This window comes from Tamandua tetradactyla, chromosome 22 (genome assembly GCF_023851605.1).
Source record: "Tamandua tetradactyla isolate mTamTet1 chromosome 22, mTamTet1.pri, whole genome shotgun sequence".
In the NCBI taxonomy this organism is placed as follows: domain Eukaryota; kingdom Metazoa; phylum Chordata; class Mammalia; order Pilosa; family Myrmecophagidae; genus Tamandua; species Tamandua tetradactyla.
In genome coordinates this window covers 32605882-32629785 of record NC_135348.1, presented here as the reverse complement: position 1 = coordinate 32629785, position 23904 = coordinate 32605882, and the positions used below count along the sequence as shown (strand labels likewise).

The following is a 23904-nucleotide window of genomic DNA, read 5'->3' as shown; positions in this document are numbered from 1 at the left end:
ATGTTCAATGAATGTAAAAACTATTCAAGACTAATATTGGCAAAGATATCATAATATTGGTAAAGATACCCTATTTAGTTGAGGAATTACAGATACAAAATTTCTTATCAATAATTGTGAGCGACCTGTTTCAAGAAAGTAGCATTGCATGTTTAAATCATTTGATGAAAAGAAGAAAATTTGGAAAGCATAGAAAAAGATCAGAAGAACTTGAGTAAGACCAGAAAAAGAAGAGTCTTGGTCAAGTTGGAACAGGAAGATACTCTCAGCTGTACTGCTTTAGTTTGCCAGAGCTATTAGGACAAATATCACACAATAAATTGGATTAAACAATGGGAATTTGTTGTTTTACATTTTCAGAAGCTAGATGGCTTGTTTGCTCCTGGAGCAGGTTCCATTCTGGTGTGATAAAATCTTTGGAATTCTTTGCCTGGCATCTCTGCTTCCAATCACATGGCAATGTATTCTCTTCCTCACTTCTGCGACTTCTGGATCCACTTTAGAAGACCTCATTCAGTTAGGTCCCCTTTAACTACAAATAACATCTGCAAGAGATCCTATTGACGATGGATTTGCAACCCAGGGATGCAGATTAAGATTAAGAACAAATGCTTGTTCGGGTACATACCTACTGCATCTATCCACTTAAGAATTTTCACCTTTTAAATTTGTAAAGTATTTATCAATACAATAACTCCTCTATCATTTGTACTTAGTTTTACAAAAGTCTGCTTAAATGTATGACAATATTTACCAAACTTTCTGTAACAACAACGACAGTAGCAAAATGAAATTGAGCACATGCTATGTGCCAGGAGGGTTCTGTTGAAATTCAGATAAATAAAATTTGATCACCAACTCTCAAGTGCTTCCTAAATTCTTAAAAATTCTGCTTTTTAAAAAAAAAAACTACTTTTTCCCCACAGTATGCATTAGCCATTCTGAATCATTCTGTTATTATCTTATTAAAATTGAGTTAATTAACATATCCAGGGTTCTGTAACTCTCTATATTTAACTTTAGATACTGAAATAGGACAGTATGAATTTTGGACGTATAATAGTTATCATGAGAAAAATCTATATTTTGAAGTTAATTCACTTGACTTAGCATTACATTTAAAAAAAAGATCTTTATTTTTCTTTTCAGAAAATAATATCCAGAGGGACCTGCATTCATATCTTGACTTTCTTTGCTAATTACAGTAAGTAATGCATTCATTCATACTTATAAAAATATTTGTTTTTATTTTAAAATATGCCAAACCAAAAAAGACCATGAAGTAATATGGTCCCATAATATGTCATCCCCATACCCAATTTAATCATAGTTAATATATTGGAATTTTGGTTTTGGCATTTTTTTAAGAGAGAAATAATGAATTATAAACAACAGAAATGCCATCCCTACTTCTTTTCCCTTCTCCAGAGGTAACCAGTGACTTAAAGTTGGTTTTTAGACTTTCCAGGTGTCTTCCCTCTGCTCAGTCATTTACTCTTGATCTGCTACTATGTGTCTCAACAAGAAAACATGGCAAAACATGGGTCATAAAAAAAATGTTCCACTAAATGTCTTCCATTGATATTAAATAATTTCTGGAGTGAAGTTGCGATATTAATAAACATTATCAGTCCAAGTGAAACCTAGGATTATATACACATTTGGGGAAGAAAATCAGTGTATATATGAATATATATTGTAGATACAGGCAGAGATGTAAATGGCTAAAAGAAAAAAAAGTAGAGAAAGAAAATGAGGAAAGGGCAGCAAGAATAGAGATTTGCAAAAGAGACTAGGAAAAATAGAAGGAATAAAATAAGCAGACTCACGATAAGGTACAGGGAGAAATTACATATTATAATATATAACATTTATTTATTTTATTATTAACTCTAAAAGCTAGCTATTAACTTTTATATATTTCACCCCAATCATACAGTCTGACACCACGTGATGATTTAATTATTAATTTGTCAGGCTTCTCCTAGGTTTAATTAATAGGAAGGACATTTGGGCTGGTTTTCTATGTCATAAGAAACCTCTGGATTTAAGGATTCAGAATGATGCTTTCGTTACTTTCGAGATATTTGGCATAGGTTCAATTGTCTTCTGCTCATTCCTTCTTTCATTCACTCAGTCAACATTAGTTGCCACTTATTAAACATTTCCTAACTCTGTTGATTTCTCTCTTTATATTATACCATTTGACTCTCACAGAATCTGCATTTCACAGGCAAGGATATCATAGGCTATCCAGTTTGCCCAAATTTCATATAAGAAACAGAAAGCTGAGCCCACCTGAAAGCCCAGATAAAAATGATTCCAGAGCTGATGACAGAAGAATAAGCCAAATGCTAAATTTTGGTCTTAATATAAGGATAAAAAAATCAATATTGCTTGGAAGCGGCTGACAAGCTATTATGGGGAGATTAAAATATAATTTAATTAAATATCGGTAAAATAAAATTGGTAGATGTTTACTGGGAACATTTTCAACTATCTGCGGAATCAAAGAGAAAAGAATGATTTGCTGCATGGGGCTGGGAGAGAATCTAAGAAACGTTGAATTTTCAACTACTGCTTAAGGGAGGAGGAGGTTCTGTTAGTTAGTACAACTTGTGTACTAACTAGTTGAGGAGGGGCATTGATACCGGGGTATGGCCTTGTCAAACACTTGTGGGCTTAAAGATCATGATCTTAGCTAGAGGAAGTTAAGAGAGCATTTTATAGGTGTTGGCAGTTTTTTCTGAGTAATTTGTGATGATAATATAAAACAATGCCAAACAAATGATGAAAAATAAATGTTAATGACATTATATGATTTTACATTTAGAGAGCTTTGTCGTATATTTGTGCATATATTCATTCATTATGTCAAAAACCACTACATTCTTGTACTATGAGTTATCGCATATGCTAGTTAATTGTTTAATGTAATACATTGTCTTGCATATTTTAATGCACAATATAAGCTTTAATTTTACCATTCTTATTCTTTATTCAATAAATATATGATCTAGATGTCTCTTATGCAGTGGAATGGATATGTTTAAAAATGTTTTCCTTTACTTTTAGACATCTTAGCCTTTTTAAAACCACAACTGGGGTCTTTTTTATCCTACTTAAGTGTCTTATTTTCTTTTCAGTCATCAAACAGCACTACCTACAATTTTTAGGGTTTTAAAAGTTCTAAAGTTGCAAAGCAAAAAGCGGTCTCACCACTAAAGGTTTATAATCTGTTTTGTATTATAACTTCTTTACAATAAAACATGATGAATATATAAATGTAAAATAAATATGTAAATAATTCAGTAAGGCAATTTGATTATTGATAATAAAATTAATGTACCAAGGTAATATCTCAAATATTCATCTATGTTTTCTGGGTGTTTCTCTCCTTTTTTGCCCCTTCATTTTAGTTTTTACTTTTAACAAAAGTGAAGTTATAAAAATGTGACAGCCTTAACAAACATCATAAGCCTAGATGTGAGCCTTATTAGAGAATATTTAAAATAAATCATATCCTCTTCTCAGCCCATAGTAAAACCTTTCTCAATTCATATCCCTTCTTTCTTCTTTGGTTTTCTTTAATTTTTATTCTAGTAACATAAACACAACCTAAAATTACCCCTTTTAACCACATTCACATACATAATTAATAATAATTATAATGTGCTGTGTAAGTTCCTTTTTTGCTTTCTTTATGTGGTTTTGACATTAGGGTGATATTGTTTAATACGATGAGTTACACAATGACTTAAATAGTGTTCCCTCCTTCCTTAATTTTTTGGAAGAGTTTGAGCAGGATTAGTGTTAATTCTTCTTGGAATGATTGGTAGAATTCACCTGTGAAGTAATTTCTTCCTGAGTTTTTCTAATTGGGAGATTTTTGATAAATGATTCAATCTCTTTACTTGTAATTAGTCCCTTGAGATCTTTACTTCAACTCGAGTTGAAATAGGTTGGAATTCATCCATTTCACCTAGATTTTTTAACTTGTTGGCATACAGTGGTTCATAGTATCTTCTAATGATCCCTTTTATTTTGATGAGGCCAGCAGTAATATCCCCCCTCTCATTTCTGATTTTATTTATTTGTCTGTTCTCTCATTTTTTTCTTTGTCAGTCAAGCTATGAATTTATCAATTTTATCAATCTTTTCAAAGAACCAACTTTGGTTTGTTCATTACCTCTGTTGCTTTTTATTCTCAATTTTACTTATTTCTGCTCTCATCTTCGTTATTTCTTTACTTCTACATTTTTTAGTATGAGTTTTCTGTTATTTATTTTTTTTAGTTCCTCCAGGCATGCAGTTAGATCTTCTATTTTATCTCTTTGTTCTTTTCATGAAGGCATATAGGTCTATAAATTTTCCTCTCATCTCTGCCTTTGCTACTTCTCATATGTTTTGATAGGTTCTATTCTTATTTTAATTCACCTACAGATATTTACTTAATTTCCTTGTAATTTCTTCTTTGACCTATTAATTTGCTTAAGAGAGTATAATTTATTTTCCATGTATTTGTGGGTTTTCCAGTTCTCCACTTAGTATTGATTTCCAGCTTCATTCAATTATGATTATAGAGGATGCTTTGTATAAAATTTCAATCTTCTTTAAATTTAATGAGACTGATTTTGTGACCCAACATGTTGTCTAACCTAGAGGAAGATCCATGTAATTTGAGAAAAATGTATATACTGCGGTTTTAGGGCGCAATGTTCTGGTGTGTCTGTTTCTAGTTCATTTATCACGATTCATATTTTTTCTTTCATTGTTGATCTCCCATATAGAGGGTGGTGTATTGAAGTGCCTAATATTATAAAGATGTCTGTTTCTCCCTCTATATTTGCCAATGTTTGCCTCATGTATTTTGGAGTACTGTGGTTAGGTAAATAAACATATATAAATAATATAATAAAATAAATAATATATATAAACAAATATATAAATATCTATGATTATTATTTCTTCTTAGCAGAATGTCCCTTTTATTAATATATAGTGACTTTCTTTTTCTCTTAAAACAGCTTTTGACTTTAAGATTATTTTGTTCAACATTAGTGTAGCTTCTCCAGCTTTTTTGGTTACTATGTGAATGGAATATCTTTTACATCCATTCACTTTCAACTGATTTGTGTCTTTGGGTCTAAGTGGAGTCTCTTATAAACAGCATACAGTTGGATGGTACGTTTTTTATCCATTCTGCACCTTTTTAAAATCCAAAAAAATTTGTGCTTTTGATTGGTTATTGTAATCCATCAACATTCAGTGTTATTACTGTAAAGGCAGTACTTACTTCAGCCATATTGTCCTTTGGTCTTTATATGTAATACTTATTTTTGTCATTGTTTTCTTTTGTGGCAACTTCCTTTTCTGTATAGTTGATCTTTTTTTTTTTTTTTTTGATATATCTGACCAATCCCTTTCTCATTTCTGTTCTGTATATTTTAAAAATAATTTCTTTGTTGTTACCCTGGGGGTTGTATTCCACAACCTCAAAAAATATACCTGTCCAAGAAGCACAGGAAACTCCAATCAGAATATATCTAATAGATCTAACCTGAGACACATAATCAGAACATCAAATGCCAAAGATAAAGAGAGAATTCTGAAAGCAGCTGGAGAAAAGTGATTTGCCACATGTAAGGGATCCTCAAACTCTAAGGGCTAATTTTTCATCAGAAACCATGGAATTGAGAAAGCGGAGTACGATATATATTTAAGCAATGTAAAGAGAAAAACTGCCAGTGCAAAATACTTTTTCTGTCAAAACTCTCCTATGCCAGTGTAAAATACTTTTTCTGTCAAATCTCTCCTAGAAAAATGAGGGCAAGCTTAAAATTTTCACAGATAAACAGACTGAGAGAGTTCATCAACAAAAGACCTGCCCTACCAGATTGACTAAAGGAAGTTCTGCAGGTTGAAAGGAAAAGACAGAAAAGGGTGTCTTGGAGGAGTGTGAAGAAATGAAGAGCATCAGTGAAGGTAATTAAAAAGGTAACTGCAAATCCCCGTAGTACTGTATCATGAGTATGAAACGCTACTCTTTAATTTTTCTGAGTCAGAATACAACTTAATAAGAAAAAGATGTATTTTCCACTTTTAACTCTCTCATCAAATATACTCTAATGCACCTCAGGATTCTAGTGTTGAATTTTATAATGCATTTTTCAACTTTTTAAAGTAGATTAGACTGGAGACAGTGCTGCAATCGTGGTGAGAAAAAAGGATTCAAAATTGGGAGGAACACATAGTCTTCCACATGAGAGGAAAGAGGGTTTGGGCACATTTACTGCCAGAGGCAACCCATCAGTCTTTGAATATCCAGTGCCAGGTACATTCTGCTCAGTTGTACAGGTCCTGCTTTCCACTCTCTAACAAGTTGGAGGGACTGGGATACCGCATGTGGAGATAGGGAAGAGACACATACTTGCCTCTGATCAGGGCAATTCAGGATAGCATGGAAACAGAATTGACAATTTGCCTTAAATAATCACGCCCCTCACAGTTCATAGTCATAAAACAAAGCAAAATACAAAAATATACCCTGAGATAAACCAAAAATAACATCGTCCTCTCTATTGCTAGCCTCCCACAAAATATAAAATGATGAATATTTCTCTAAAGTTATTGACTTCTGAAGAGAACAGCTTTATCTCTGACTTCTACAACACCATTACTAGAAGATATGTCATGACCTATATGAATGTGACACTATTATGAGGAAAATCCTGTTTTTTTCTTTTTAAATCATAAATCAAATAAGTACTATCTTAGTGTCCTTGGAAATGTATAGTTTTTAAATATTTCTTATGTGCGTGTGTTTGTTTCTTAATGTACCATTTCTTCTGAAGTCTAACTTCTTTGCAACTGATTTACAAGTCAATACTTTATTTCCTTTTCAACATGCTTTTCTAAATCAATTGTCAATCTACTAATGGGCTAGGTAGCAGTCAACTCAGAACACTCTCCTGATACTACATCTTCCTAAAGTGTTCTTTCTCTCTACTGTATTTGAAAAGAGCAGTGGTTTTTGTAACAAATAGTGCATCATAGGATCTATATATTAGATTTTTTTTTTTTTTTTACCAGAATTGTAAAACTGAGAGAATGTAAAATAGCATACTAGACTGGGAAAGGTTACTTCAGACTGAACTTGAGCCTATGTGACTAGAATAGGAAAACGGATGTCAGGAAGCTTCGGATTAATAAATAAATACAAGCTCATGACTTTTCAGTTTCTATATGTATGTACACACACATGCACACATACATTTGTGTGTGTGTGTGAGGAGAGTGACAGCATAAAATATTTTTTCTTACTTTGGATGGTTTTATAATAAAAAATATTTGGAAGTCACTTATCAAGACCACTAGAATATATTTGATTCCAGACAGGGAAATCGAAGACAACTTGATAGATTACTGTATATGAACTTCAAAAGTAATTTACAAGGGATGAAAATAAACTGATAAAAACTTGAATAAGTGACAAACAAAACAAGAAACCCAGAAAAGAGGCATGAAGGAACATATAGAAAGACTGGGAAAGTAAACAGAACATTTGATGAACCTGATTATTTTGGGGTAGGAGAGTAGGCATGCATTCTTCAAATACAAGAATGAATCACCTATACATTAATCTGCATCCTCTTTAATCCCTTCTTACAGTCTGCCTGAGAAAGTCAATCTCCATTCTGAGTACATCCCTGTACATTACATGGGGAAAGGTAGTTTATTCCTAGGTCCATCACCTGTGTAACCTCTTTGATTATCTATAAGTTCCTATGCTCTACTCGCATTCACAAATATGTCCATTTCACTTTCATTGCTTTGATATTTATAACCAAGGATTAGATATTTGCATGATGTATCCCTTATGAATTGACATGGAGTTCTGAAAATTTGATTACAAATGTTTATTTTTTGTAAGAAGTTTCAACCCCATTATGGCTCAATTTCTTTTATTTGTGCCTGTAGATAAAAATAGTGTGCATATTTTAAAGCACTCTAAACACCTTCTTAATGATGTTTATTTTTTTGTCCCATGAATTGGAACCCTCTTTTTACTTGCTCTCCACCTATCAGTGAGGCAAAAGGTAGAATAAAAACTTCTAAAGAAATTTGTATCATACTTCCAAGATAAATTTTAAAGGGACATTTACACATGATGAAGGGTCTTGCCATGGGAACTGGGCTTAGGGATAGTGTCTCATCAATGCTCTACTGCATAATTATGATAAGGTTTGCTGTTTCAAAAATGTCACTGTCAATTCAAGGCATTTGTAATCCTCCTGTAATTAGCCTGTAGAGTTTTGGGGTGGTGCGATTGTTTAACTCAAGAAATTAATTTTTATACATTGAGGAGGTCCTTAAAGAATCTCTTAAGGAAACTGCTAAGAAACTCTGTTAAAACAGTTAAGGCTGAAATGATCTCCAAGCACCACCCGTGCCTAACCATAGACCTAAAGGCACCTCCCCCATCATGCCCTAATGAAAGAGCAGTTGATCACAAGAAGATCTCCCATAGCTCCTTGCCAACACATGAGAAGACCAATTTTTAAGAGACAAGGAGAGACAAAGGGACTAATGCAATTCATGAAGAAGCGAAGTCTAGTTTGAGAAATGTTTGAGCGGTAATGAAGGCATAAGTACTATTAATAATCAGGACCGCCTCCCCTTGCATGGTACAGAGTTCAGTCTCTCTTGTGTCATCGCTGTGCAACCATGCTGAAATCCACTCGGAACTTTAAAAACTTCAAATAATCCCTGTTGTTGTCATGCACGTGCGCTCTGGGGAACATGGCAAGACAGAATGACCAATGACAGACGACGGTCAGAAGTCTTCATACCCCTCTGTGAATAATCAGCAGAGAAGAAATGCCAGACAAGAACAATTAGAAAATCAAATTTCCGATAAACCTTTATGGATTTGTAAATATCTTCCTTCATGAAAGTGAATCCTGTTTACCCATGAAAAATTACTTGGTCATACATTTTTTAAGGCTGTACAAATGTTTTATAAGGGCTTAGGGAATAAGGAAAGACTATATCTATATAATTGTACTTTAATTGACAAAACTTTTCAAAGATATCATCTCTATTGAAAAAAAGCACCTACTTAAAATATTTATTATAGTTAGTGTGAATTTTAGACAATATATTAATAAGAGTTTGCCAAAATACCTCTTCATTGTTTTTCTTTTGTAGTTATGAACTATCTTCTTAAGAAGATTCAACTGTATCATGTTTGAAAATAATTTATAGTTAATTTAGTTTATCTTCTTTCATACAATTTAAAGAGCTTTCTTCATGATTCAACATTCTTAATAAGTAATAATAAACATGACTAAACAGAGCAAATTTTTGAGAACCTATAGAAACGTTAATTAAAATTCAAAACTTTGAGGGTGAGAGGAAGGCTGTTTGAGAAACAAGGAATTAAATTGCACTATTATCATCCACCCAAGCTGTAGCAGAAATTTTAATGGGAAGCTGTGCGAAAGCTTGAAAAATTAACACTTAGCATTGCAAACCAGTGAGCTGGTCTCCAGTGTTGGCAGAGAATGAGTAGATACTTCTAGCAGTTTGGACTAGCTTTGAAGAGTAAAAACTAACATTTATAAAAAGCATATTCTATACCTAAAGTAGTGACTACTATTATTTTCATGATAAAAATGCTGGAAGTGAAGTAAAAAGAAGTCTAAAAATGTACATTCAATCTTACAGCAAGTAAATAGAACTTACAGTAAGTAAATAGTAATATTTACTTTTAATGTACTAAATGCATTAAATCAAATCATACTAGTTTAAAAATAATATGTTCTCCAATTTACTTGGAGTGCTTAAAGCACAATATTCATTTATAATTCCAATTGAGGGGATAAGTGAATCCAGACATGTATGATTAAAATGTCCAACAATTTAGGTGAAGTGGGATGAGAATGTTCATTTCATTTAGAAAAATGGAAAAAGAACTGTTATTTTTCTTGGATTCTAATGCCATGGAGCAATGCAAACATCTAAGGGTCATGTATCAATCCCAAATGTCTGCTTTTGAGAGTTAAATTTGTATATTCGTGGAAGTGGTTCACAATGAACTATCTTGATGTACAAGAATGAGGGTGGGACTGTTTCACAATAAAATATATCATACACTGCGTCAGCCCACTTGGAAACTCTAGGAAGTTATTGAGACCAGCTTTCTCCTCGGTGTGGTGGATGTGACAACCCCCACGAGGTTCTTTCCAAATTAAATATTGCATGATTTAGGTACTATTACAGAACTTCTCTACTTAAGGGTGCAATTGTAAGTTAATACACATATGATATAAACTTGTCATAATCTGGCAATTATAAATCTTTTAGATTTTTGTTCATAAGAAAGATATATTAACAAGAGTTATATTTTTCTTTTCTTTCATGTATAAATTACCTTTAGGATTTTATGAATAATTCAATATAAACAACAACATTATTCAAAGTTATGATAAATAATAAAGTTGAGTGTGACTTTATGCAAGTGTCTACAAATACACATGAACAACCCAGAATACATGTTGTTTTTTTGCATTTGTATACAAATTAGGAGAATTTAGTTTAATGTTCTCTGATTTTTTGAATATTTTCTTAAAATGTATATGTAAAAATAAATTTTGTGGCCTTTTACTCACGCCTATAGAGTAGGTGGTTTGTGAAATAAACATTTATATGCAAGATACTTAAATTTTTAGTTTAAGATGAGACTATATTCTTTGAGGTATTTATTCACAATACTGCCAATTCTCCTGAAATAAAAACAATATTAAGAGAAGCAAAGTTGTGGTAATCAGCCAAATCTATGCAATGTTTTCTTTTGACTTGAGAAAAGGACAATTTTGTGTTGAAGTCTTTTTTAGTTTTCTAACTCCTAACACAAATACCATAAAATGGGTTGGCTAAATACCAGGAATTTAATGGGTCACAAATTCAGAGGCTAAAAGACTTGCTCCAGTGACCAGGGACAGTATCTTCCCAGTGGCAGGCAATGTTTGTGGTTCCTTGACTGCACTGTCAGTATCAATGCACATAGCGGGGTCTTCTCCTTTCTGTTCTGGGTTCCATTGACTTCTAACTTCTAGGCTGCTTCCCAGGGTTACCCTCTCTTCTGACTTTCACTCCATTTAAAAAGGACTCTGTTAATCCAGATTTAAGCTCAACCTGATGCAGTGGGGACACACTTTAACTGAAGTAGCATCTTGAAAAGAACCTGGGTCCACACTCACAGGACCAGGGGTTGGGACCTGAATATGTCTTTTGTGGAGGACAAGATTCCATCTCCAACAATATCATTTTGGAATATATTTGTAACATTTATATAATGTAATAAAGTCCTTCTCCTTTGGCAAGTACTTACTAAAACACGGTACAAAAGATATGCTAAGCATACCAAATAATTTAAATCCACAATTTACAACATTTTAGTAGAAAGATTAAAAATTTTAAAGAGCATATCCTTAATTTTGGTTTATATCTGTTCTCTTTAATGAATTCCACTAGTTAATATCTCTCCTTCCAAAGGATATATCATAGAATGTTACAACTAATATTTGAGGTAGCATACTAGGCAGGCCATGAACACAGGCTTTGTAATTTCTAAGAATTACAGTGGAATTCTCACTTTGGGTAATGACAACAGTTCTGAGCACAGTTTCTTCGCCTAGAAAGTGGAGATTACCATAATACTTTTTCAGTGATTTACTGTGAGGATCAAATGAGCCAATGTATTTAAGCCACTTCTTACAGTGGCACAAAATAGTTACCAAATTATTAAATGTTAAAAATTAAACATTTGTTCTTGTAACTATTATTAAATTTCTCCAGAAAAAAATCTAAGTCTTGCAGCTATAGGTGACAATATAATAGTAAATTTATATTTTGAAAATGTGCTTTTTTACTATTAATAAGAGTAATAATTAAAACAATAATAGTATTAGTAATAATAATAATAATATATAGTTTTTATTGAATCATGGTGTGGAAAAAATATGCTACCTACCTTGCTTTGCTGGATCTTGCAACCATTTTTTAAAATAAGCTATATTAATATCTCCAATTCATGAGTAAGAAAATGGAAATTTTGATATGACTTAGTAAGAGAGAAAGATATTGGAATTGAAACTCTAGAAGATTCCCTTTAGAATTTTAATTTAACAACTATGCATTACTGCTCCCTCCCATCAGGAGAAATGCCCCCCAACACACACACACATGTGCATTCGTGCACATGTGCGCAAACACACACGCATACACACACACACACACACACACACACACAGTTAGCATCGAATCCCAAGTGATTGGATGATAAATTTAGAAGAGAAAAACAGTTTCTTTAGGGTTGTTATTGAAAGTTACCAATCTGAGAGCCTCTTTTCTATCACCATGCATCCCTCTCAGCACTTTTATCCCAGTGTTGTTAAAGGCTTAACTGCAGCCTATGGGGGAGGCCCTAATAATTGGTAACTTTTGCTAATTTCCAATTTCTATGGTGTAAAATACTCCCAATGTTGCCTACTTGAAACGACCAATGGTTGAAAACTGGAATGGCTTGCAAAATTCCTGAAGACCTAACGACTGTTAATAGTGAGCAGGTATGGACGGCTCCTGTTTGCCATTGCATTATCACGCCTTAATTTTCATGAAAACCCTTGATATCACCTGACATATACTACATTTACTTGTTTTTTTAAGTTAATTTTTTTTTTATCTCCACAGCGGCCAGCTACTAGAATGTATGCTCCATTGAATAACAAGAACAAAGACTTGCTCTGCTTTGCTGAATCCTCTATTCTCAGCGTCTAGAAAAATGCATAGAATATAGTAAGCAAATAGCTTTAAAACAGTTCTCAAAAATATTTAGTGAATAAATGGATGAAGGAATGAATATTCAGTTTTTCTTACATCCTGTTGCATAAAAGTCCTTACTCTAGTTTTCCTGCCCAACATTCCATCTGTATTTAGACTGCCATCATTACTTTATTCAGGGTCATTTACAGGTCTCTAATGTGCCTTATTAAAATTATTTAAATAACTCCTTACAATAATATTGTCTACTTTTATTTTCTGGGTATATAAAGTTGAATTACAAACACTCAAAATAAATATAGCCAAAAAATCAATGTTGGATTTATTATACATGCCTTTGAATATATACAACATTTATTCTAGTTTACTTTGTTTAAATTATCTGTGTTGATAGGCTTATATGTTAGAAAAAATACTGTTCAAAACAGATTAATGTATTATTATATTCAGTGATTTGGCCATGCTTACTTCTACCGATATGAACTCTTATAATTTAGGTTAAAAAGGCAAGATTTATTATTGAATACATTTATTTACAGTTAAGTCTCAAGTCATTTATATTTGTGGAGTATTTGAATTCTATATGTTTTGATTCTGTGGCATGTTTAATCTAAAGTAGTCTTCATACTTGTACTCCAAGAGAGGTGCTAATAAGCTATCATCACATTAGAACTATTTGCATCTATGATTATATAGATACATATATGGTCATGTAGATGATATATAAATATAAAATTTCATTTTCAGCTTTGATACATAATTACGATATAAGTATTTTCAGGTGCATTTTACAAAGTACAAAAACAATGCATGATCAATGCATAAATCAACTGATACTTTTGAGAAATTATTTTTTTATGAAATGCTGATATACAGCATTTTTCTGATTTTTTTAATAATGATTAATGAGCTGACATATATAAGCTGTGACAGACTCAGTTCCTTGTTCAACATAAATCTCAATGAATATTTTTTCCTTAAAGCTTATTGGTCATAAATTTTGCTATTAATGATTCTGATAAAGTATTTCGTTTATAATTTTCAGTCATTGCAAAGTTCTTCTGGAATGCAAAATAATGAATGACCTTCAGGATCTTCTTGTAACCATTTTTCATATGAGCAATAAAATAATGAAATAAAATGAATTTGAATTTCTATTGACACAGGGCTTCTTTTCATCATTTACTAGGTATTATGCTAAGGACACGATAGAAAATAAGGCTCATTGTGTTTGAAAATGATGTTTAGTTATTTACATGTCTGTGCATGACTGCTAAGTTGTTTTTATGCATATACTAAAAGGCAGTGAGGGTCAAAGTGAAACCCATCAAGTAGCAAAAGTCTTGTCAACAGGTATGTGCACATCGCTTCGCCCAGAGCAAGGCCCCACCCATAGGTGCCACAGCCAGCTGACCAGACAGTGCACTTGATGTTTCCTTGTAGTGAGAAGGCCGATTTGCTGAAATCCCCCAGTACTTACTTACACAGAACAACATTCAGGCAAAACAAATCAAGCCAGAAAGAAAACAAAAAAGAGACTAATTCATTTCATTGGTGTACCATTTAAGAATGGAATGTTAAAATTCATCTTCGTTGATGAATATTTAAAACTGAGAATGGTTAAAAATTAAATTTAGTGATTTTTAAATGAAGCAAGAACCAATTAAATTATTACATACATAATATGAGCTTTTATACGTGCTGACATGAAGAAGAAACACATACATACATAATATGAGCTTTTATGCATGCTGACATGATGCCAACTGAGCAAATTATGGGGTCAGCTTGAGAAGATTACTTTTCTTTCTCCTAACTTTGCAAAAGCACTAATAAATTTGGCAATTAAGCACCCCCTTCCCCAAATGTCCACTAGTTTGCAGTGAATTTCTGTGATAAAAATATTTATATTTAATACTTTTGTCACTGTGTGGTCTTGAAGGAGATGTATGTAAGAAAGTGTTCTAAGTATAATGGGTCCACTTATATGCAATGATAATAACCAAAAATATCTTATAGTCAAAGACATATTTGCATAGTTGGTACCATGTCAGCAACTAATAAAAATAAAAGAATATTTTGAAAGTCTATTTAATCACCAACCAATAACCTTTGAATTTAAACCATGTCCCAACCAACCTCAACTTTCTGGGCCAAAAGATTCAACTTGCATTGCTGGCTGAAAGTACAAATTCTTAGACCACCTATAATTCTTTTCTTTTAGTATATGTGGGATGGTATCAAAACCTCCTGCATTTTTAGTAGGCATCCCAGGAGGTTTGTTGCAGGCAGCCTACAGCACACACTTAGGTAAACTGCCATTCTCTGTTGAAACTAGTTATGTAGAAGCAGAGAGAGAGACGGCTGTCATGGGTGAGTGACCAAATGTGTTCAGAGAAATTTCCTTAGAGATTTGGTGTTTGTATCAGTGTAAAGACAAGTAAATGTTTCACCATAAGGGAAAACAATAATGAAAATGGAATGTGAAATCTCAGGATTATGTATTTATTTCTATAGAAGCACATTAGTTTCTGTAAGAGACTTAAAAGTTGACCAATCTACTCACATGCTGCAAAACTGGAAGGAGAAGCGTATAACTTTATTTTTAAAGTATTTTTACAATCTTTAATTGTGCACCTATGAGCCACAAAATCATTTTGCAACTTGGAATAACTAATGTATATAGGCAATAACAATTCCATATAATGCAAAAGCAAATGACAGCCTGTAACATGAGTACATTATATGGGAAAATTAGATAAATAAAATTACAAAATACAGATTTTTTTTTCTATGTGAGGTATTGTGTGCTGACAAAGCCACAGTCTATTGTGTCTGTTTACCCCATAAGCAGAAATCAGGTATTCTTATAAGAAATAGCATAGTTTGTTCTTGAGAAGCTAGTTAAATATAGCCACTGTGGAGCAGTCTGATTCAAGGTCTCTAAGATTCTGCATGGGTGAATGGCATTGCTAAGATACATAATAGCTGTTCCTATAAGTGAAACAAATTTTAGCTACTAGAGAAAAGATATAAATTCTGGTCAATGCTTCAGTACAAAAAATATATATATTAGTAACAAGTTATCAATTTTCCCTTCCCTAATTGTGGTAGTCAGTTCTCATTTTCACTAGATTTATAAAGAGTGGGATTTATAAATATTAATACAACAGAGCTATATATCGAACCTGATAAAATGTCCAAGTTAATATTGCTAGTAGAACTTTTGAATGAAGTTGCTTTAGCTAAGGTGTGGTCCAGTTTAATCAGGGGAGTCTTAATCCTATTACTGGAGCCTTTTATTAGAAGAATGAAATTCAGACAAATAGAAAGAAAGCTACAGAGGAAGCAGCGAGAAGCTGAACATCAGCAGAATCTGAAAGAGAAAAGAAAGTCCAGGAGAAGCCGCCAGATGAATTGTCATGTTCATTGTCATGTGACAAGAGAGCCCGGGACCAGGGATCACTGGCAGCTAGTCTCAAACACCAGCCTTCAGGGAGAAAGCATCACCTTGATGATGCCTTGCTTGGACTTTACCTAGCCTCAAAACTGTGAGCTTATAAATTCCTACTGTTTAAACTAATCCCTTGCATGATATTTGCTAGAACAGTCAAGGAAATGTTAAAGTACAGTTATAAAAATATGTTACCCTATTCCCAGCGTCTGTTAAAGAAGTATTGAAAAAAGATCTGGAATGAAAAATCTTAAAAATAAATTCTTGTGTTCTGTATTGTTATATTTGAATATAAACTTTTTTTTTTTTTGAGTAAAGATTTCCCATCGCAAAGGTATGTTTTCTCCAAAATTTTCCATCATGTTGACACATTTTGGGACACTTTATACTGTTTTTTTGCAAACAAGAATGCACAGAGAATTTCAAAGAGTCCCTAAAAATATTCCACTACTGGACCTGCATACAGTTATAGCTTAGGAAACATCTAAAATCAAAATGCAAGGAAAGGGGAATTTAAACATTCACAAAATATAGACCTATTTATTTGTTTATTTTAAGGCTAGTTGTTGCTTATGTGAGTGATTAAGTTTTTGTTACAGATATATCATTCTTTTGTAATGATACAGAAGCAGGTTTCTTTAACAATATATACTATAAACTAATGTAAGAGCTTTTACCACATGCGGTGGCTACAAGAATATGTTTCTCAGATCTCTGCTTCCAAGTAAATTGATTGATTGCCGCCCTCTCTGCTGCACTTTGAAATTTATACTTACCAAGGAGTATTAAGAATATGTTTCCCAGGACTGTTCCCAGCCAATGCCTGAGCCAGCACAGATACAACAGGCAAGCCTTAACCTGGAAGAAATTGTATTCCTGTGACAGAAGACTGGCTCTGGGATTCCCAGGTAGCCTTGACAAACTCATATTAGAACCGTGGGGCAGTTTAAGCCTGCCTATCTCCCTCCTTCCTTTCTAAGTTCCTTCCTTTCCTTCATATTGGCTCATGGGACTGCCCATAAAATTCTGAATGCAATTGTACAGATAAGTAATATGTTGTCACCTGACATTTAGTAAGCCTGTTCCCAGATTTGAAACACTGTACTAGATTTTTTTTAAAAGAATGTATTATATTTGCAGATATTGACTGTATGAAACTAGCCATCCATCAGTGTCTAGTTTGTATTTATTCATTTTATTATTCACTGACCTGAAGTTTATGGAGTCCCTACTGTGGGCCACACACTGCCAGATGAACAAAATAGACAAGCATTTTGTTCTCATAAAGTTTACATTCTAGGGTGAGGGTCAGAGAACAGTAATAAATAAAAGTGCAATGCAGAGTATGTCAGATACTATAATAAATACTGTGAGCAGAAGCAAAACAGCCTAAGAAGGATAAGGAATTCCCAAGAGGGAGGAATGGGAGGCTTAATTCTTAATGGGATGGCCAGGACAGACCCTCACTGAAAGGTGAAATTTGAGGAATGACCGGAAAGGAGATATAAACTAAAGGGTATCGCTATCGGGGGAGAACATGCTGGGCAGAGGAAACAGCAGGTACAGAGATTTAGAGATAGGAGCCTGCATGGAGTGCTTGAGGAGGGGACACAGCAAGGTGGCTGGAGCAGAATAGACAAGGGAACGGTGGTAATTGAGCAGAGATAATATAGGAGCCAGATCCTATATAGTTTCATAGACAGAAGGATAACTCTTTTCACCCGGAGAAGTACTGAAAGCCTTTGGAATATTTGAGTTGAGATAGACATATCTTTTTAAAAAAACACACATTTTTACGAGTGTATATAGTGGAAATTGCAGGGGTGCAGTAACAGACAGGAAAAGGCTAACACATTTTTTTTTTTAAATTAGGTGCGCGGAAACGGTGATTTAGAAAAAGATGAAAGCAGTGGAGATGATAAATGGAAAGTGCTGGGTATATTTTGATAGGATTTGTTGAGTGAATAAGATAGGGGATGTGAAAGAGCTGAATCAAGGATGACTTAAGTCTTTTGGCCTAAGAGCAGGAAAGATGGAGTTGCCATTCATTCGACTAGAATAGGAGAAGTAGGGGTGTCTGTGTGTGCAGGTGGGTGTGTGTAAGGAGAGCAAGTATGGTGGGGTAAGCAGTTCCCCTCGGAACACGCTAAGTTTGAGATAACTATTAAGCATCAAATGGATGCATGCATTCTGGGAAACTCCATAGCAGCTTGTGAAGAGCGAGGGCCCTGGCCCGCCTCCTCCTCCATTTTGACAGCAAATTATGCAGCAGCCTATATAGCCAGCAGCAGCCGTTTAAGGACAAGGGCCCTGCCCACTCCAACTCTTGCAAAAATCTGCTGAACCAAATCTCACAGGACTGTGTAACTTTATAAGCCTATGGCTCCTCTCCTCTACTCTCTCTCTTTCTCTTCTGGTTGTGGGGTGGCTTGTGGACTCATTGCCCAACCAGCTTCCACTGGTGAAAACTTTACTCCTGTAAAGAAGTTCCTTATTAAACTCATGGGCAATATTCTGTCTGACATGTTCTTTGGCCTTGGGGTTGTGCTGGGCTGGGACATGGGTCATGAGTGTACAGAAAATATTTTAAATCTTAAGATTCCTCAAGACCAAGGGAGTGAATATAGGTAGAGGATAGAAAAGATTCAGAGACCTGAGGCATTACAACCTTTTGATACTACAAATGGAGGAGGATCCTTCAAAAGAGACAGCAAGGGAACCACCAGAGAGTTAAACCAGGAAAGGGTGACGTACTGAACTTCAGGTAAAGGAAATATTTCAAGAAGGTGGAAAAGAAAAACTGCAATGAATACTAATTGGCCAAGTAAGATGAGAACTGAGAATCGCACAATGCGTTCAGTTATTTGAAGGCAATGTCAACTTTAACACATATTAGAACAGAAACCCTAATGGAGTTGTTTCAGATAGAACAGGAAGGGTCTGCATGAAACTACAAGGACAGACAATTGTTTCATCAGTTTCTCTATGAAGAAAAGAAATCAGTAATACTAGATTGGAGAGGAAGTAAAGGATACCTTTTTTTCTTTAAGAATGGGGAAATAGGACTCTTTTTATATAAATAGGGGCAATCAAATAGAAAAGAAAAATGTTTATTAAGAAAGAGAATGAAGGGATAACTACTGGAGTGATTCCCTTGAATAGATGGTAGAAGAAAGGAGGTAGACTCCTTACAGGATTTGTCAGGGCCCCACCAATATGCCTCAGAACAAGCGACTCATTTGCCTCCAGCCAACAGCTTTCATCTTTTAGTATAAATATTTATCTACCTACAGGCTCTTTTTCTACTCCCATAGAAGTCCAGCTGTAAGATGGGCTGAATATGCAAGGAATTAGACTTCCTAGGACCATCTCCAGGATTCTTAAGCATTTATCATAAAATACCCATTTTCCTAGTCCCTCAGAAGGGATAGTTCTAAAGTATGTGTTTTATAGCATTTCTTAAAAATTCCCTACTTGACTAAGCTCTGGTCACTCTGATAGCTGGTTGAAAAGTGCACCATTTATTGGCGTCTTTCCTTCTCTTTATCATTACTCTATTTTCAAAATTGTGTTCCCTACAGTCTCTACTCCTAAAATGCTCTTGCATTTAAATTGTTGTCTAAGAGTCTGACTTTGTAAAGCCAGACTAAGGGGGGACTGTAGTGTCCAGTGGGGATTTTGACCTGGTTAACGTTCAGTCATTCAGTGGTACTGACACATAGTAGATGAATGCAGATGCAGGTTGGCATGTGGCTAGGTCAACAGATGCTGGTGTAAACTCTCCTCTGATTGATTCTGTCACCTCAGTGGAATTCAGAATACATCAGCTGGGACTTCTGGTGGTTGAGAGATTTGGGAGGTTGAGGGAAGAAGATATATAGCACTGGCCTGGATCATTGAAGCCCATGGCTACTTCTATCTGGTTCTCTCTCCTTTCTCCATTAAGAATGCCAAGTCTTGAACTTCATGTTCAACTGGGAATTTGATTATACACCATGTATCAAATTGTGATCTCTACTATTTTGAAAGGCCAACAGGACATGCTAATGTAATGGGATAAATCAACTGTGGATCCTATAACTTGTTATAGTTAACCACAAATGCCTGTGTCCTTTCTTGAGGATTTCAGCTTATTAGTCATGTAATAATTTTGTTTTCAAAGGCTATGCAGACTTGGTCCACTTTGGATTTTAACTTCTGTTACTTTTTTTTCCCCGTGTTGTTACCCCCACCATTAATTAGCTACTTTCTCCCTTGGTCATATCTTAGATACTGTCACTACCAATAACTTTTCCTCCTCTTAATCTCAGTAAAAAACACCTTACCCTCAGACCATCATCCATAATTTCTACTTCACACCATATTATATTCCTACTTGTGCAATTATTCAACACTTAATATGACATTAAATACTATTGATCCTAGCACCATTTAATTTAAGCTTTCCAGCACATCACCTGTATCTTCATGTCTTTTCTTATTCAGCTGAAATTCTATGGCTTTTTATTTTAACCAATGTTTCATTTGTGAATTTTATTCCTTAGTTTCCCTAGTAACTAGTCATGTTTATCTCATGGAATTAGATGAAGGAAAGATTAATAAGGAAATCAACAGGTATTTACATGTAAGTTGTTAAGGGATAAAAATACATCTATTCATATACATATACAAAAAAATGACTATATATATGCATTGTCCTACACATGGTGGAACATAAGCAATGCAAGAAGTTTATCTTTTAGACAGAAACTTGCAACTAGTTTGTGTATGGGTGTGACTCACGAGTTTATTTTAAAAAAATGTTTCTTATGAAAAGTTGAATGTTTATAATCCAGTCACTGTGTATAAGAAATGACCTTCAGAAAACTTATATTTGGAGAAAAATTAGGAATACAGAACAATTCCAATAGTTAAGTAACAAGCAGAGGATAAACATTTTAAGTATATTGAAACTGGTTCATTAGAAAATGAGGAGGAAAGTAATTGGCAAAAATTTGAAAAAGGAAAAAAAAAAAAGGAACTTAATAGGAAACAGTTCCAAGAATGAAAGGATGTTAAATAGACATGAAATGATGCAAATAAACAGAGACGGATGAGAACCTACAATTTTTCCTTAATATTGCAATAGGAGGTCATTTCTTTTTAGGAGAATTTTCTATAGATAGCTAATGTTGGAAGCAAACTTCAAATTGAGTGATAGAAATAGTTGGAAGATAAGAAGTGGAGATGACAAATATAGACTACTTTAGCAAGCTGTTTGGATATAGTGAGGAGGAAAATCATATTTGATGTGAAGGTAGAAAAGAATGAAGGTTATTTTATGATGGGGAAGAGATGTTGGTTCAACACTTCTCCCTCTACTAGGAAACCCAGTGAATAGCAAGAGATTAAAGTGTTAATGATTTATGCTTTGCTCAATTCCCTGGAAAACCACATGATAATGCTCAGTCATTTGATGTTGCTAAGGATTATACTGTTGGTCAACAAATATTTGTTTATGCTTGGATAATCTTCTTGAATTCAAGGCTTTTCCACCTTGCAAATATCAAAACCTTCTTTTTCCTGAGAAGACATATCAATGGTAGGCTGTTGCAATATTTCTAGATTGTACCAAGGAAAGATTCTAACACCTCTTTCATAATTTCCATAAATCAGCAAAGGAAACAGATAATGTGTTGCAAAAATTTGCACTTTATTCTTGAGGGAAAAAAACATAAACATACTTTGTGTTTCATAACTGCTCAATTGAGGAAAATATAAAGTTGATCATTATACCCCAAAGGAGAAAAAATTTCAATGGAATAGCATAAACTTCAATAATCTAGGTTATAAAGGAAGGTTTCAGGATATTTCTCTACTTTGGAAGGATTTACTAAATCACATTCAAATAGCATAGCAATAAACACAATTTATTTTTGCCTCCTTTACCTACTCCGGATGTGGGGACAAACTTTTCCACTGCTCAGACATTTAAAACTAAAACTAAACCAGTTTAGGCAATATTTGACTATTATTTAATATTATATATATACAGTAGAAAATAAAAAAAAGAGTTTTGTCAACTATAATCTGAAATAAACTCAAATCTCTTTTGACTGATATTTGTTTCTTCTTATGGATATCCACATCATGCTTTACATAACAACAGATTTGGGGGTGAACAGGTGGTTCAGTAGTAGAATGCTCATCCTCCATCCAGGAGACCTGGGTTCGAGTCCCTGACCATGCAGTCCCCCACACAAAAAAATCATAAAGAGGCATAGTAAAGGGAAGGGAATCATCCTGGAACTTTGACAAAGTGTTTACAAGTAATATGTAAATACATGTCAGGATTAAATAAAAACAATGTAAGCCCTTCTCAAAGGGAGCAAACAGGATAAAGGTCAATACATTCTTAGAAGTCTTCAGATGATGTCTACTTTATTCCTTGTAGCTATTGATTTGGAGACTATAAAGCAAATTATTATTTTGGAACAGGTTTTTCCGGTATATTTATTTTATTTTAACATTTAGATTCAGATTATGTTTCTGTGAATTTTTGTTTCCTGAACAGCTATTATTGTCAAATTAGCATCTATCTCATAATGAGTAATGTCTAACGTATAGCACCATGGAGCGTATAAAATTTCAAGCTCTGCCTGGTGGCCCGATCCAGCTTATCGAGGATGTGTCATTTATTTCTTTACATATTTTGAACTGAATAATTCATTAATTCAATCATTCATTAATTTTTAGAGCACTTACTATGTAGTACTCTTTTGATAACTGTGAATAAGATATTCAAGATAGGAAAGTCCCTTCTTGATGGAATTTAAACTATATTGAGGTGCAAAAAATAAGCAAATAAAGAAAGAATTAATAATTTCAGGCAACTTTATAATTATGAAAAAGCAAATGTAGTAAGGACATAAGATGCAGTTATGAATTAATTTCATAACAGTTGTAAAACAGGAACTCATTGTGTTAGTTGAGAAATGACTGAATTAAATGAAAAACTGTATCACAAGAAGATACGGAGGAAAAACATTTCAGACAATGACAGCAAATGTAAAATCCCTGAGGCAGAGACAGATTTGTCACGTTCAAAGAATAAGAAAGGCAACCTTAAGAGTGAGTAAATAGAGGCAAGAAAAGGTAATGCAGTCGAAGAGATAATTAGGGATCAGATCATAAAGTTACTTGTAGGTTATGAACAGTTATGTATTTGCTATGAATGTGAGGATTTGACTTTGTAGGCTTTTGGGAAGGAAGTGATTTAATCTGGTTTTGTTTTATTTTAAAGCACTCATGTTGATTTGCGAAGAAATGAAAGTGGAAGATTTCAGATGTAGGAAGAAAACAAGACTAGGTAAGAAGTAATTTTAGCAATTCAAGTAAAAATGTTATGGTTTTAGAGTAAATATCAGAAGTGGAATAGTGAAGCATGATTAGAATTAGGATATACAAGATCAACAGAATTTGCTGATGTCGTGGGAGAAATGAAGAGTGAATCTTATTTGAGGCCCACCTACAAGGTCAATGGCAGTGAAATGTACTGAGATGGGAAAAACTAAGAGAAAGTCAGACTTTTAGGAAAATGAATTAAATTATTTGGACATATTAAT

At 33.8% G+C, this 23904-nt stretch overlaps 1 long non-coding RNA gene across 1 annotated transcript; it reads left to right on the top strand.

Moving 5' to 3' along the window:
• Nucleotides 1-1147: 1147 nt before the first annotated feature.
• LOC143666174 (uncharacterized) lies at nt 1148-12851 on the top strand. Its single transcript, XR_013167443.1, has 3 exons — nt 1148-1204; nt 5851-5985; nt 12757-12851. It is a non-coding gene; the product is annotated as an uncharacterized LOC143666174 (long non-coding RNA).
• The last annotated feature ends 11053 nt before the right edge of the window (nt 12852-23904 follow it).